Genomic DNA, 12,451 nt, shown 5'->3' on the forward strand with positions numbered 1-12,451 from the left:
TCCAGCTGTCACATTGGCATGTGAACAATTTTCAGACTACGTTGCAGGAATTTGTGTCGTCATCGAGACATCATAAACCATTGGTATCCTTGTTAGACGGAAAAGAAATTGCGAAAGTGCCCCCACGTGTACAAATGTTTCATCTCAGATTAATCCAAGGGAAGTTTCCAATTGTCAGCCGATGCGTTATTGAAGGCAAAGGTAGATCATCCAACATAGGAAGAAGTGAAGTTTGTGAGTGACATTGAATCATATTTGCAACACACAGCACAAAATTGGCCTACAAGCACACAGAAGGTGCGAGAAATACGACAAGCACAGAAGAATGATGACGAGTGCAACAGCAATAGACAATATTATACACATGGGTGGTGTTTCGACCAGGTGAGAAATGTGTCTAGGGGTCTTTTACAGTCTTTACCTATTGTAACAGGGTTTTATTTTTTAAACACACTGTGTTTTGAGCTCCCCCTTTATGAATCCTGGTTCACAGCTTTCCAATTATAAGGCAAAGAAACCAACACACCAGGTTTTCTCAGGTTTAAAGAAAAAAATTTGATATTTATTAAACCTTAAACTTAAACTCTAATATGGTTAATGTCGACGGATATACGACACACCCACACTACCATGAACATGATACACACATGCAAATAGGGACAGAAATGAGGAGAGGAAAATATAGTAGAGAGGGGGTTGAGGCAAGATCAGAAAACTTTTTTGTTTACTGTGCTTCGAACTCACTTGATTGCAGGTAGTCTTGCTGTTCGTCGGGGCCCAGTGTTCTACTTAAACCTTGTTCGCATAGGAGACTTTTCTCTCTTTGAGGTTCACGTGCTTTCACAAGATTCAGTTCCGTGGGAAAGAGATGGAGGCAGGTAGCACTGGAGAGGAGGTTCTGTTCCAACTGGGAGCACACGGCTTTTTCCTTTCAAACACTGTTTTCTCCAACTTTAAACTCTCAGTTCAAACCTCTGCAACAGTCAGTTAATCATGTGACTAAAAGTGGTCTGACCACTTCTTCTGTGTATTGGGGAAGGAACGACTGGGTGGCCATTGTTCGAACACTGTCTGTTACGATGCAAATGTCTTTCCAGTCAGGAGCTTGCAATTTAAAGTTTTAATGATCACGTGGTGAAATAATATGTGTCTCAGTCTTGGTAGGTGGGGGGTTTTCCTGACACCTCCACACCCAGGGGAATGAAATGCGATTTGAAGTAAAACGGCGCATTTTCTTACAGAGTTTGAGAGAAATATAAGATATAGAAAGAAAAACCATGCATTTTTCTCATTCATTTCCACTCACTCACCAATCTTAAACCTTATTAAAAATGGTCTATTCTGGGTGCCAGGGCTATTTTACAAAGGCTTTTGGCTTCAAAGGATAGGTGGTTCCCTTTTCCTCTGACTGTGACGGGGGGAGAGTCTCTGTAACTCTCCCCTTCGTTCTCTGGGACACTCTTACCTGTAGGTATTTGTGAAGACTTGGTTGCAGTCTCCTGTGGCACTTCGACTAGGTGAGGCATCACCCTCACAGTTTCTGTGCCCACTAGAGGTCTCTCTTTGTCTCTGCAGGTTCCTGTAAATGCTGTTAGCAACTCTGGTGGGATGCTTCTGCAGTCTGCATTTACATAGGAGGATGTGGTGTCTAATGTTTAACATTTTTCGGGGTTGGTTGACCAGACACTAGGGGTTTTCATCAAGGATTCTTCCCGGACTTCCTTTAACCTGCCCTGTGGGTCACTTTTTCCCCTTCTCTTTCTAAATTTTTGCCAGCCGTGTGCCTGCCTGTTCCCTTTTGTTCTCGGCGGGGATCCCTTACAGTTCACCAGCCCTCGGCTGGAGGGTCCTCCTAACACCGGTACAGGACTTAGGGGTGCAGGTTTCACTGTAGATTGGGGTTTCCCCTTAATCTGGCACATGTGGCAACTCCTGCAGTACTCCACCACATCTTTGTAGAGTTTTGGCCAGTCTTATGCGGGCTTTGGTCTTTTCTATACCGGCATGTACAGTCACTGTAGTCTCGTCGGCCCTTATTAATAATTCTCTCCGGTACCTCTGCGGCACCACTAACTGCTGAACTACTGTCCACTCCTTGCTCTCAGGTCTGTGAGGAGAACTCCATTTCCTCATCAGTACCTCATTCTTTAAATAGTAGCAATCAGGGACTCCCTCTGCTTCACTTTCAGACTGGGCAGCCTGTGCTAACCCTTGTAATACTGGGTCGGCTCGCTGAGCCTCAGCTAGGGAAGATCCATTTTATTCATTCCCTGGGTCTCCTAACTTACCAAAGAAATTCTTGGACAGGCAGACCTCATGGTCATCTGCCTGCAGTACCAATGCAGTCTCCTCTGGGGGTGCAGGTTTGATCACGGCCTGACCCACTATACAAACAGGGACTCTGTAGGGGTCCGTCCCCGGCCACCACCCTGTCGCTCTGACCTCCTGTGGTCTTTCTTTCACTACTAGTGGGGCTACCACCTTCACCCCTGCCAGATCATTAACTAGGATCAGGTCAACCCCGTCCAATCCTGGGACAATCCTGGTCACTGGTCCTGAAACTAGGTCATATTGCAGATGCGCCCAGTGTACAGGTACAGACATACGCTGCCCTCCAATACCATTCACCATCATTCTGGTGTTCACTGCACTCTCTGGGGGAAAGGTCAGGCCTTTCCCAGTAAAAGGGATCTAGTGGCCTCCGTGTCCCTGAGAATTACTATGGGCTTGCTTGCCCCACTTGAGGGGTATGGGGTCACTTTCCCTTCAAACACAAAACTCCGATAACCTTCAGGAATCCTATTAACTTTTCTTGCATTGGCCGTAGTAAGCTTCCTGGGTTGCACTCTTACAGCAGTTAAAGCCACAGCTTGTTCTGCTGTGCTTTCCATCAGGTCCTCGTCTTCACTGAGCTGGTGTGCCTTGATTAACCCTACTGGTTTCCCCTTTAGTTTGCAGCAGTCAGCTTTTAAATGCCCTGCCTTATTACAATGGAAGCACACAGGTCTCTGGGTCTCTTGTTCACAGCACCTTCCTTTTTGGCTGGAGGAGGGCCCCCTGTGTCTCTGGGTTTCCTTTTTCTTCCAGGACTACCTGGGCTTCTATCACCTTCCCACCCTTTGTCCTTTTCGGATTTGTGGGGGTGATTGGGAAATGTTCTCCCCTGGAAAACTGACTTATAAATTAAAGTAAACTCATCGGCCAGAACGGCCGCGTGCCGGACTCCCTGAACCCACTGCTCCTCTACATGGGTATTTATCGAGAGTGGGAGAGAGTTTTTAAATTCCTCTAACAGGATTACTTCTCTGAGAGTCTCATAACTGAGCTGGATTTTTTAAGCCCTCAGCCACTGGTCAAATGCCAGCTGCTTGCTTCTTTCAAACTCCAGATAAGTTTGATTAGCTTGCTTCTTGAGGGTTCTAAACTTTTGGCGACAGGCTTTGGGTAATAATTCATATGCCCCGAGGATAGCATTTTTGGTCAGTTCATAATTTGATGAACTCTCATCTGGCAACAAGGAATAGACCTCATGGGCTTTTCTGGTTAGTTTGCTTTACAATAAGAGAGACTCAGCTCGCCATTTTAGCTGCCTTGCCAATTTCTCAAAAGACACGAAAAAAACGCTTCCACATCTTCCTCATTGAATTTAGGAATTAATTGAGCGTGTTTTAACAATTTTGTACCCAGCCTTGAATTCTGCTCCTCCATATTGGTCATACTTCACTGGGGTTACTCTGTCGCTCCCTAGTTAACTCAAGCTGCTTCAACTCTCTTTCTTCGCATTCTTTCAGGAATATTCTTTCTCTCTCTCTCACCTCTCTCTTTCTTTCCTTCTCCTGCCTTTCTCTCTCTCTCGCTTGCCTTTTATTTTCTTCACATTCCTTTTGGAAGCCTCTCTCTTTCTCCCTCTCCTGCCTCTCTCTCTCTCTCTCTCATTTTCTCTTTCCTCTAATTCAAGTTTCCTTTGTTCCAATTGTATCTTTGCTAACAATACCCTGTCTGGGTCTACTTCTAACCCTGTTTCTGCTTCTTCAGATGCAAGGGAAAAATGGTTGGCCACTAGCCCTAGGAGTTCAGACTTCCTAGCCTTGCCACATACAGTGATCCCACACTGCTCAGCCATTTTTCTCAATTCCCCCCATAGACAGTGCTTTTAACTTATCCCAAGTTACTTCACCCTGGCTTGAAGAGCTACTAGCTTCAGTTGCAGACATGTTAGTATTCAATCACACACAACCATAAGAAAACCTGTATTAATCTTGCTCTTTTTTGATTAGGAACAATTTGGCTTCCCACTTCCAATTTCTCTCTTTTGTCTGTGCATAAAATTCCAGGCGCAAGCACCCAAATTTCTATTACAACCAAGTGAGAAAGATGTCTAGGGGTCTTTTACTGTCTTCACCTGGTCTTATTGTAACAGGGTTTAGTTTTTAAACACTGTGTTTTGAGCTCCTCTTTGGTGAATCCTTGTTCACCGCTTTCCAATTGTAAGACAAAGAAATGAGCACAAACAGGTCTCCTTAGGTTTAAAGAAGAAAAGTGAAATTTCTTAAAACTGAAACTTAAACTCTAATTCAGTTGACGCCTATGGATACAAGCCGTGCCCCACGCTAGCATGTATACACAAATCGCACATGCAAATAGAGACAGAAAAGAGCAGAAGAAAAAATAAAGAGTTTGAGGCAATATCAGAAGAGTTTTTCGTTACTGTGCTTCGAGCTCACTGTAGTCCTTTTGTAGGTAGTTCATGCTTTTCATTGGGGCCCAGTATTCTTCTTAAACCTTGTTCACTGTAGGACACTTTTGACTCTTGGGGTTCATATGTCTTCAATGGTTTCCAAAGCTGGTGAGAGCGAGATGAGAGCAGACAGGAGAGAGGTCTTTTCAGTCCTCTATTCCTCTATTTATAAACCCAAGTAACCGACATGCTTTTTTAACCACCTTATCAACTTTCTGTGCCATTTTTAAGGGTTTGACTATATAAACATCAAGATCTCTTTGCTCATCCACACTTTTCTATGTAGTTCCATTTATACTATCCTGTCTTTCTATATTAGTCCTCCTAAAGGGCATTACTTCACACTTCACCACATTGAACTCCATCTGCTGTGCTTCTGTCCATTTCACCATCCTGTCTATGCCATTCTAAAGTCTACATCTATCTTTATTACTAGCTACCATGTTGCAAATTTTTCATATCATCTGCAGACTTTATAATGTTGCTCCCTACACCCGAGTCTAGGTCGTATATAAAAACTGAAAACAATAATGGACCCAAAAACCAACCCTTGGGGAACACCACTGCAAGCCATCTCCAGTCTGAGAAACATCCTTCCATCACTACCCTCTGCTTCCTGTCACTGAACCAATTTTGTATCCATAACCTTCACTTTCCACTTAATTCAATGGGCTTCCATCTTCTTAACAAACCTCCTGTGGGGCACTTTGTCAAATACCTTCTGAAAGTCCATATATAAAATATTTACTGCGTTACCTTGATCAACCTGCTCTGGTACCTCATTAATGAATTCAAACAATTCAGTCAGACATGATTTACCTTGAACAAATCCATACTGACTGTCCTTGATTAACCCATGCCTTTGCAAATGAAAGTTATTAGTTTAAAGCCCTATTAACAGCCTTGTTTATCCTTTCCATTAGGACATCGGTCACATTCTGGTTCAGGCGGAGCCTATCCCTGTGGTACAGCTCCTTCCTGTCCCAATACTGGTGCCAGTATCCCATGAAATTGCACTTCTCTTTCCCACACCAATCTTTTAGTCACACAGTCACCCTCCTGATCAACCTATCCCGATGCCAATTAACACATGGCTTGGGTCGTAATCCTAACATTACCACCCATGAGGTCCTGCTCTTTAATTTAGTTCCTCATTTCCGGAATACCTTTAGCAGGACCTCCTCTCTTTTCTTCCCTAAGTCATTGCACCAACATGGACCACGACAACTGGATCATCCCTTTCCCTTTCCAAATTCCTCTTCAGTTGCTCCAAGATATATTAAACCATTTTTACCATGTGATAGTGATTGAAAAGGACACTATCTAGCCCTATGTGTTAAGAGGAGTGTTCAGGATTTATCTTGCGCCTACAGATCCTTACCTTTATTCCAACCAGTTTTAGAGAAAATGTTGTTGAAGTTGCCTCTAAGTACTCAAGGTGTGAATAACCGCTTAAACAGCCTAGTGCATTAGTGCACAAAACTCATTGTGAAAAAGGAACGTCTAAGCCTTCTGACTGAATTTTCATTGTATTGCATAAACATCTGGGAATTTCAGCTAATGTTTTTTTCGTTTAATCTTTGGAATGACTAAATAGCTTGATTATAGTCACGATGCACTTTATACGGTTTTTATTATATTGCTGGAATGATGCATATTTTTCAGTTGACACTGCAAACCGTAGATAACAAAATCAGAGAAAATACAGCCTTCACTCTCACACACACCAACTGTGTGATACCCCACACATTTCTGTATCACAGCTAGCATCCAATGTTGTCATACATAGCCCATTGTGTAGTGTATGTGAAGAGTTTAAAGAGTATTGGTGTTATATGTCTGTGTCTCACTGGTGTGAGGAAGCCTAGGAGTTGCCTACAGGAAATAAAAGGGATCATTTTCTGAGGTTTAGCAGTCAAAAAACACAAAAACTCAAAAAGGAGACTATGCACACGAAAAATTGTGCCGATGTGTTCCCCCTATTGTGTGCTTGAGTAAGATAACAGCTGAATTTCCAGTGGCCTTTTCAAGTGGATGTGCCTGACTGTGCTCAAAGAGGGTGTGGTAATATAAACTGTCTAGCAGTGCATGAGCATCAGCAATCTGTGCACCCAGGGTTCCTGTTTTAACTCAAGGACAAATTCCCGCTAAAAGCTCTGACTCCACAGCTGCCTGTTAGGGACAGGCTGCACCTGTTAAGTGAAGTATTTTATTTTTGGACTTTTGATTAAAAAATGTTTAATTAACTTCAGAAAACACTGCCAAACGCTGTACCATTATTTTACACGAGGATGGACAGCGTGTTTAGTGTGGGCCCTCTGCTCAGCACCATTTGCAAATAGCCTTACTTGGAAGGAGAGAAAAAGCAACATCCACAAGTCTCCTTGCCAATGGCTGATGATACTGGACTAGCTGGCTCCAGAGTTTCCATGAACTAAAAATTGCCAAGACTCATGCTTAACCTATCCTCGTCCTGCTGCCACGATCAATACAAAGCAAGCTCTCATAGTCAAATCTATACTTCTCCAATTTGCAAACCTTCTGTGTACAAAGGCACACTTGTCTTCCCTGTCCATATACAACAGAGCAGGACATATTTAACTGTAATCATGTTCCAACAGTCATTTATTACAACACAGCGATTATTTGAACCTCTTTATACCATTATGGCTCCCTCTTACCCACTGTTCCATGTTGGTATCCTAGAACTCTGCTTACCTATCCTAGTGCTCCTTCCCAGTGAACTCCCACTGATAACTCCATGAACTTCTTTCAGCTTGGTATCCATGTATATCACAGCTATGTATAGCCACCATGCAGCATTGCTGTTTGTGTCATGCATTGTAGCCATTGCAGTTATCGAAAGTTTCCAGCACTGCCCTCTGTCTCTGCACAGTCCAAAGCAACAATTTGTTCATGCTGCCTCCATCCTATCCCACTGGAGAAACAGACAACTTCAACAACATCAAGGGCACATACATTCATGCAGTATACAGATAGGTCCTCTTAGTTATAAGTTTAAAAGTCCCTCCTCAAAATAACAGGGTTCAGAAGCATTTATTGCTGGTGTTCACAGAGTATTTAACAGAAGATGATAACGATTATTGACAATAATTTCACATACACTCACAGTGCGACCTCACAAATTCACCAGAGAATTCCCACATTACATTTCCTGAGCTCAAGGGGTTCATGGCCAATCAGACCTCACCAAGTTCTGAGATATCGCTCCTAATACCCCTTCTTTTACACCTTTCCTCTCTGGCTACAGTTGTAATGTCAGAGGACTGGAGGACTCTTCTTCTTTGGCCTCCTTGTCTCGGGAGACAATGGGTAAGCGCCTGGAGGTGGTCAGTAGTTTGTGGAGCAGCGCCTGGAGTGGCTATAAAGGCCAATTCTAGAGTGACAGACTCTTCCACAGGTGCTGCAGATAAATTTGTTTGTCAGGGCTGTTACACATTTGGCTCTCTCCTTGCGCTTCTGTCTTTTTTCCTGCCAACTACTAAGTCTCTTCGACTCGCCACACTTTAGCCCCACCTTTATGGCTGCCCGCCAGCTCTGGCGATCGCTGGCAACTGACTCCCACGACTTGTGATCAATGTCACAGGATTTCATGTCGCGTTTGCAGACGTCTTTAAAGCGGAGACATGGACGGCTGGTGGGTCTGATACCAGTGGCGAGCTCGCTGTACAATGTGTCTTTGGGGATCCTGCCATCTACCATGCAGCTCACATGGCCAAGCCATCTCAAGCGCTGCTGGCTCAGTAGGGTGTATATGCTGGGACTGTTGGCCGCCTCGAGGACTTCTGTGTTGGAGATACGGACCTGCCACCTGATGCCAAGGATTCTCCGGAGGCAGCGAAGATGGAATGAATTGAGACGTTGCTCTTGGCTGACATACGTTGTCCAGGCCTCGCTGCCTTAGAGCAAGGTACTGAGGACACAGGCTTGATACACTCGGACTTTTGTGTTCCGTGTCAGTGCGCCATTTTCCCACACTCTCTTGGCCAGTCTGGAAAATGTGAGGTTATCCACGTTGGCAGGAAGAATAGAAAAATGGAGTATTATTTACATGGAGAGAGACTGTAGAATGCTGTGGTACAGAGGGAACTTGGTGTCCTTGTACATGAATTACAAAATGTTAACATGCAGGTACAGCAAGTAATTAGGAAGGCAAATGCAATGTTGGAATTTATTGCAAGGAGGATGGAGTATAAAAGTAGGGAAGCCTTGCTACAATTGTACAGGGCATTGGTGAGACTGCACCTAGAGTACTGTGTACAGTTTTGGTCTCCTTACTGAAGGAAGGATATAATTGCATTGGAAGCAGTTCAGAGAAAGTTTGTTAGGTTGATTCCTGGGATGAAGGGATTGTCTTATGAGGAAAGGTTGAGCAGGTTGGGCCTATACTCATTGGAGTTTAGAAGAATGAGAGATGATCTGATTAAAACGTATAAGATTCTGTGGTGACTTGACAGGGTAGATGCTGAGAGGATATTTCCCCTCGTAGGGGAATCTGCAACTATGGGGCACAATTTCAAATTAAGTAGTTTCCCTTTTAAGACGGAGATGAGGACGAATTTCTTCTCTCAGAGGGTCGTGTTTGGAATTCTCTTCCCCGGAGAGCAGTCGAAGCTGGGTCATTGAATATATTCAACAAGGGAGTCAAGGGTTATGGGTGGCAGATCAGATCAGCCATGATTTTATTAAATAGCGGAGAAGTTGCGAGGAGCCAAACAGCCCTATTTCTTATTTTCTTATGTTCTTATTTGTTAAGGGTAGGTCACGTCTGACTAACTTGATTGAATATTTGAGGAAGTAACAAGGAGGGTCGATAAGGGCAGTGCATTTTGGCAAGACTTTTGACATAATTCCACATGGCAGACTGACCAGAAAATTAAAAGCCCATGGGATCCAGGGGAAAATAGCAAGTTGGATCCAAAATGGCAGAAAACAAAGGGCTATGCTCGCCTTGTTTTTTTTTTGTGAAGGATGTTTCGCGTGGGGTTCTGCCAGGCTCAGTGCTGGACCCCTCGCTGCTTGTGGTATAGATCAATGATTTAGACTTAAATATAAGGGGGCATGATTAAAAAGTTTGCAGATGATAGTAAAATTGGCCATGTGGTTGATAGTGAGGGAAAAGGCTGTCGGCTGCAGTAAGATATAAATGGACTGGTCAGGTGGGCAGAAAAGTGGAATTCAATCTTGAATAAAGTAGGGTAATGAACTTGGGGAGGACAAACAAGACAAGGGAATACACAATGAAATGGTCGGAGGCTGAAAAGTGTTGAACAGAGAAACCTTGGAGTTCATTTTCACAAATCTCTGAAGCTAGTAGGGCAGGCAGATAAGTTGGTTGAGAATGCATATGGGATACTTTCCGTCATTAGCTGAGGCACAGAATATAAGAGCAGGGAGGTTATTCTGGAACTGTATAAAACATTAGTTAAACCGCAGCTAGAGTACTGCATATAGTTCTGGTCACCACATTATAGGAAGGATGTGATCATACTAGACAGGATACAGAAGAGATTTATGAGGTTGCCTGGATTGGAAAATTTTAGCTGTGGGGAAAGATTGGGTAGGCTAGGGTTGTTTGCTTTTGAACAGAGAAGGCTGATTTGGGATTTAATTGAGGTGTATAAAATTATAAGGGGCCTAGCGACAGTGGGTAGGAAGAATCTATTTCCCATAGAAGAGGTCAATAACCAGGGGACATAGATTTAAAGTAATTGGTGGAAGGATTGAAGGGGAGTTGAGGGGAATTTATTTCACCCAGAGGGTGGTGGAGGTCTGGACTCATTATTTCTTACTGTTATGCCTTCAGCCACCTAAGCCCCAGTCTCAGAAAAACTCTCTCTAAACCCCTCTATCTCTCCACCTCCCTAAAGACCATCCTAAAGGCACACTTCTTTGAACACCCCTCCTAATATCTTTCTTTGGGTTGGTGTTTGTTTTCACTATATAACTCTGCAAAGTACATTAAAGGCATTTTGTTATCTTGACCAGCTTTCCATCTGTACTGGGAACGCGCTCTGACTGATATCTCCATTTCCACTGTCCATACTCACTCTATAGGACCCTCCAGCTGTCAGGAACATGTGCCCTCTGGGAGAACACTGTACTGCCGAAAGTCAGGAAGTCTTGGTCTTGGCATCAGGGAGAAAATATCTCAAAATGCCACAATATCTGGGTCAGAAGTGTGAATATTTTCTTCTCTTTCCCAGTGCTGACAAATTCCGTTTAGAATCCATCCCCCCAATGAAGTAGTCTTGCCAATGATTTGGACACGTCATCAAAAAATAGGATGTAAACCTTCTGCTGGGATTCTCCCGATTTCTCTCCACAAGTTGGGGCAAAAGCCCAGAGATTTACACCATGTCTCGAGTGTTTCTGTCAATGTTCTGACAGAAGATCGGGGAACATTTCACTCCTGTCTCTCATATTCTATTGTTTGTTAAAAGGCACACTCCCTCCGCTATAGAAACACATGACAAAAGCCCTGCAAACTGGAAAGAGGGGGAAAGAAATATAATAAACATCTGTTTACAAGCCTTGAAATAATATTGGCAACAGTGATGCTGGTATCAGTTTAGTTAAGTGTCTGCACTGCAGTCTTGTCTAATGGAATAGTTATCCCCTGCACTGGACTCAGCATTCCCTCTTCCACCACCAGTACACTTGACAAGAATATTCTGATGCTACTTTCCAGCTCCTGGCCTCCGCTCCTGAGAAAGACACAAGCAGTAAGAATACAGGAACACTATCACCTTCAAATTCCCCTCCAAATCAACCACAATCCTGACTTGGACATGCATCGCCATTCCTTCATCATCACTGGGTCTATATCCTGAATTCCCTGATCCAATACCTTTGTTAAAAAAAACATTAACAGTGGGACTGCAATGGTTAGGAAGAAGGCCTACTGCAACCTTCTCAGGGTAACCAGGGATGGCCAATAGTGCCAGCATTTAACACATTCAGACATAATTAGAAAACTATTTTAAATTCAGAGCCCTTTTTGTGCTTCTGCATGGAATGAGTTCTTTTGACCCTGCGCTAACCTAAACATTAGTTAAATATGTTGTGAATTATTTATTCACGCGGTGAACATTTCTATTATATATTAAACTTCTAGGTCTAGTTTACTTACAAACAAATTTCTTTACAACCTTGGTATCCATTGGTTGAAAGATTAGCCTGTATGCCTTGTTTACAGTCAATCATAATCTTGCTCTTTGAACTGTGCTCCCCTATCTGGTTTCATTCCCAATTACTTGCTTTTCAGCTTTCATTTTCATTTGGATTTTACTTTGTTCCATATATTCTTCCCTTTTAAAAAATAAGTGCTTTGAAACTCTTTACTTGCCTTGTTTCTGTCAGAAAGCAACAGCTCCTAACTGAGTAGGAGATGCTGCCCCTACCTGCAAGACTTTCTCGACCACCCCAACAGACTGTCTCTCTCAATCTTGCTCTCTCCCCTAACCACACCTCCAGGGTTTCTCCTTCTCTCCTTTCCAAGCAGGAATTGCCTTTCCCATGCACATTTGAGTACATCACACCTTTATATTGGAGAATTGGCTGGTCAGGTGATGATCTACAACACTGGGAAAGGGTATAGCTGAGGTCCATGGGAATGGATTGTACCATATGTGGAAATGTAGAAGGACCTTAGGAATTATATTAAGTGTACCCTCAAAATGGAGTCAGTAA

Source organism: Heterodontus francisci, unplaced genomic scaffold, assembly GCF_036365525.1.
Source record: "Heterodontus francisci isolate sHetFra1 unplaced genomic scaffold, sHetFra1.hap1 HAP1_SCAFFOLD_742, whole genome shotgun sequence".
NCBI classification, from domain to species: Eukaryota; Metazoa; Chordata; class Chondrichthyes; order Heterodontiformes; family Heterodontidae; genus Heterodontus; species Heterodontus francisci.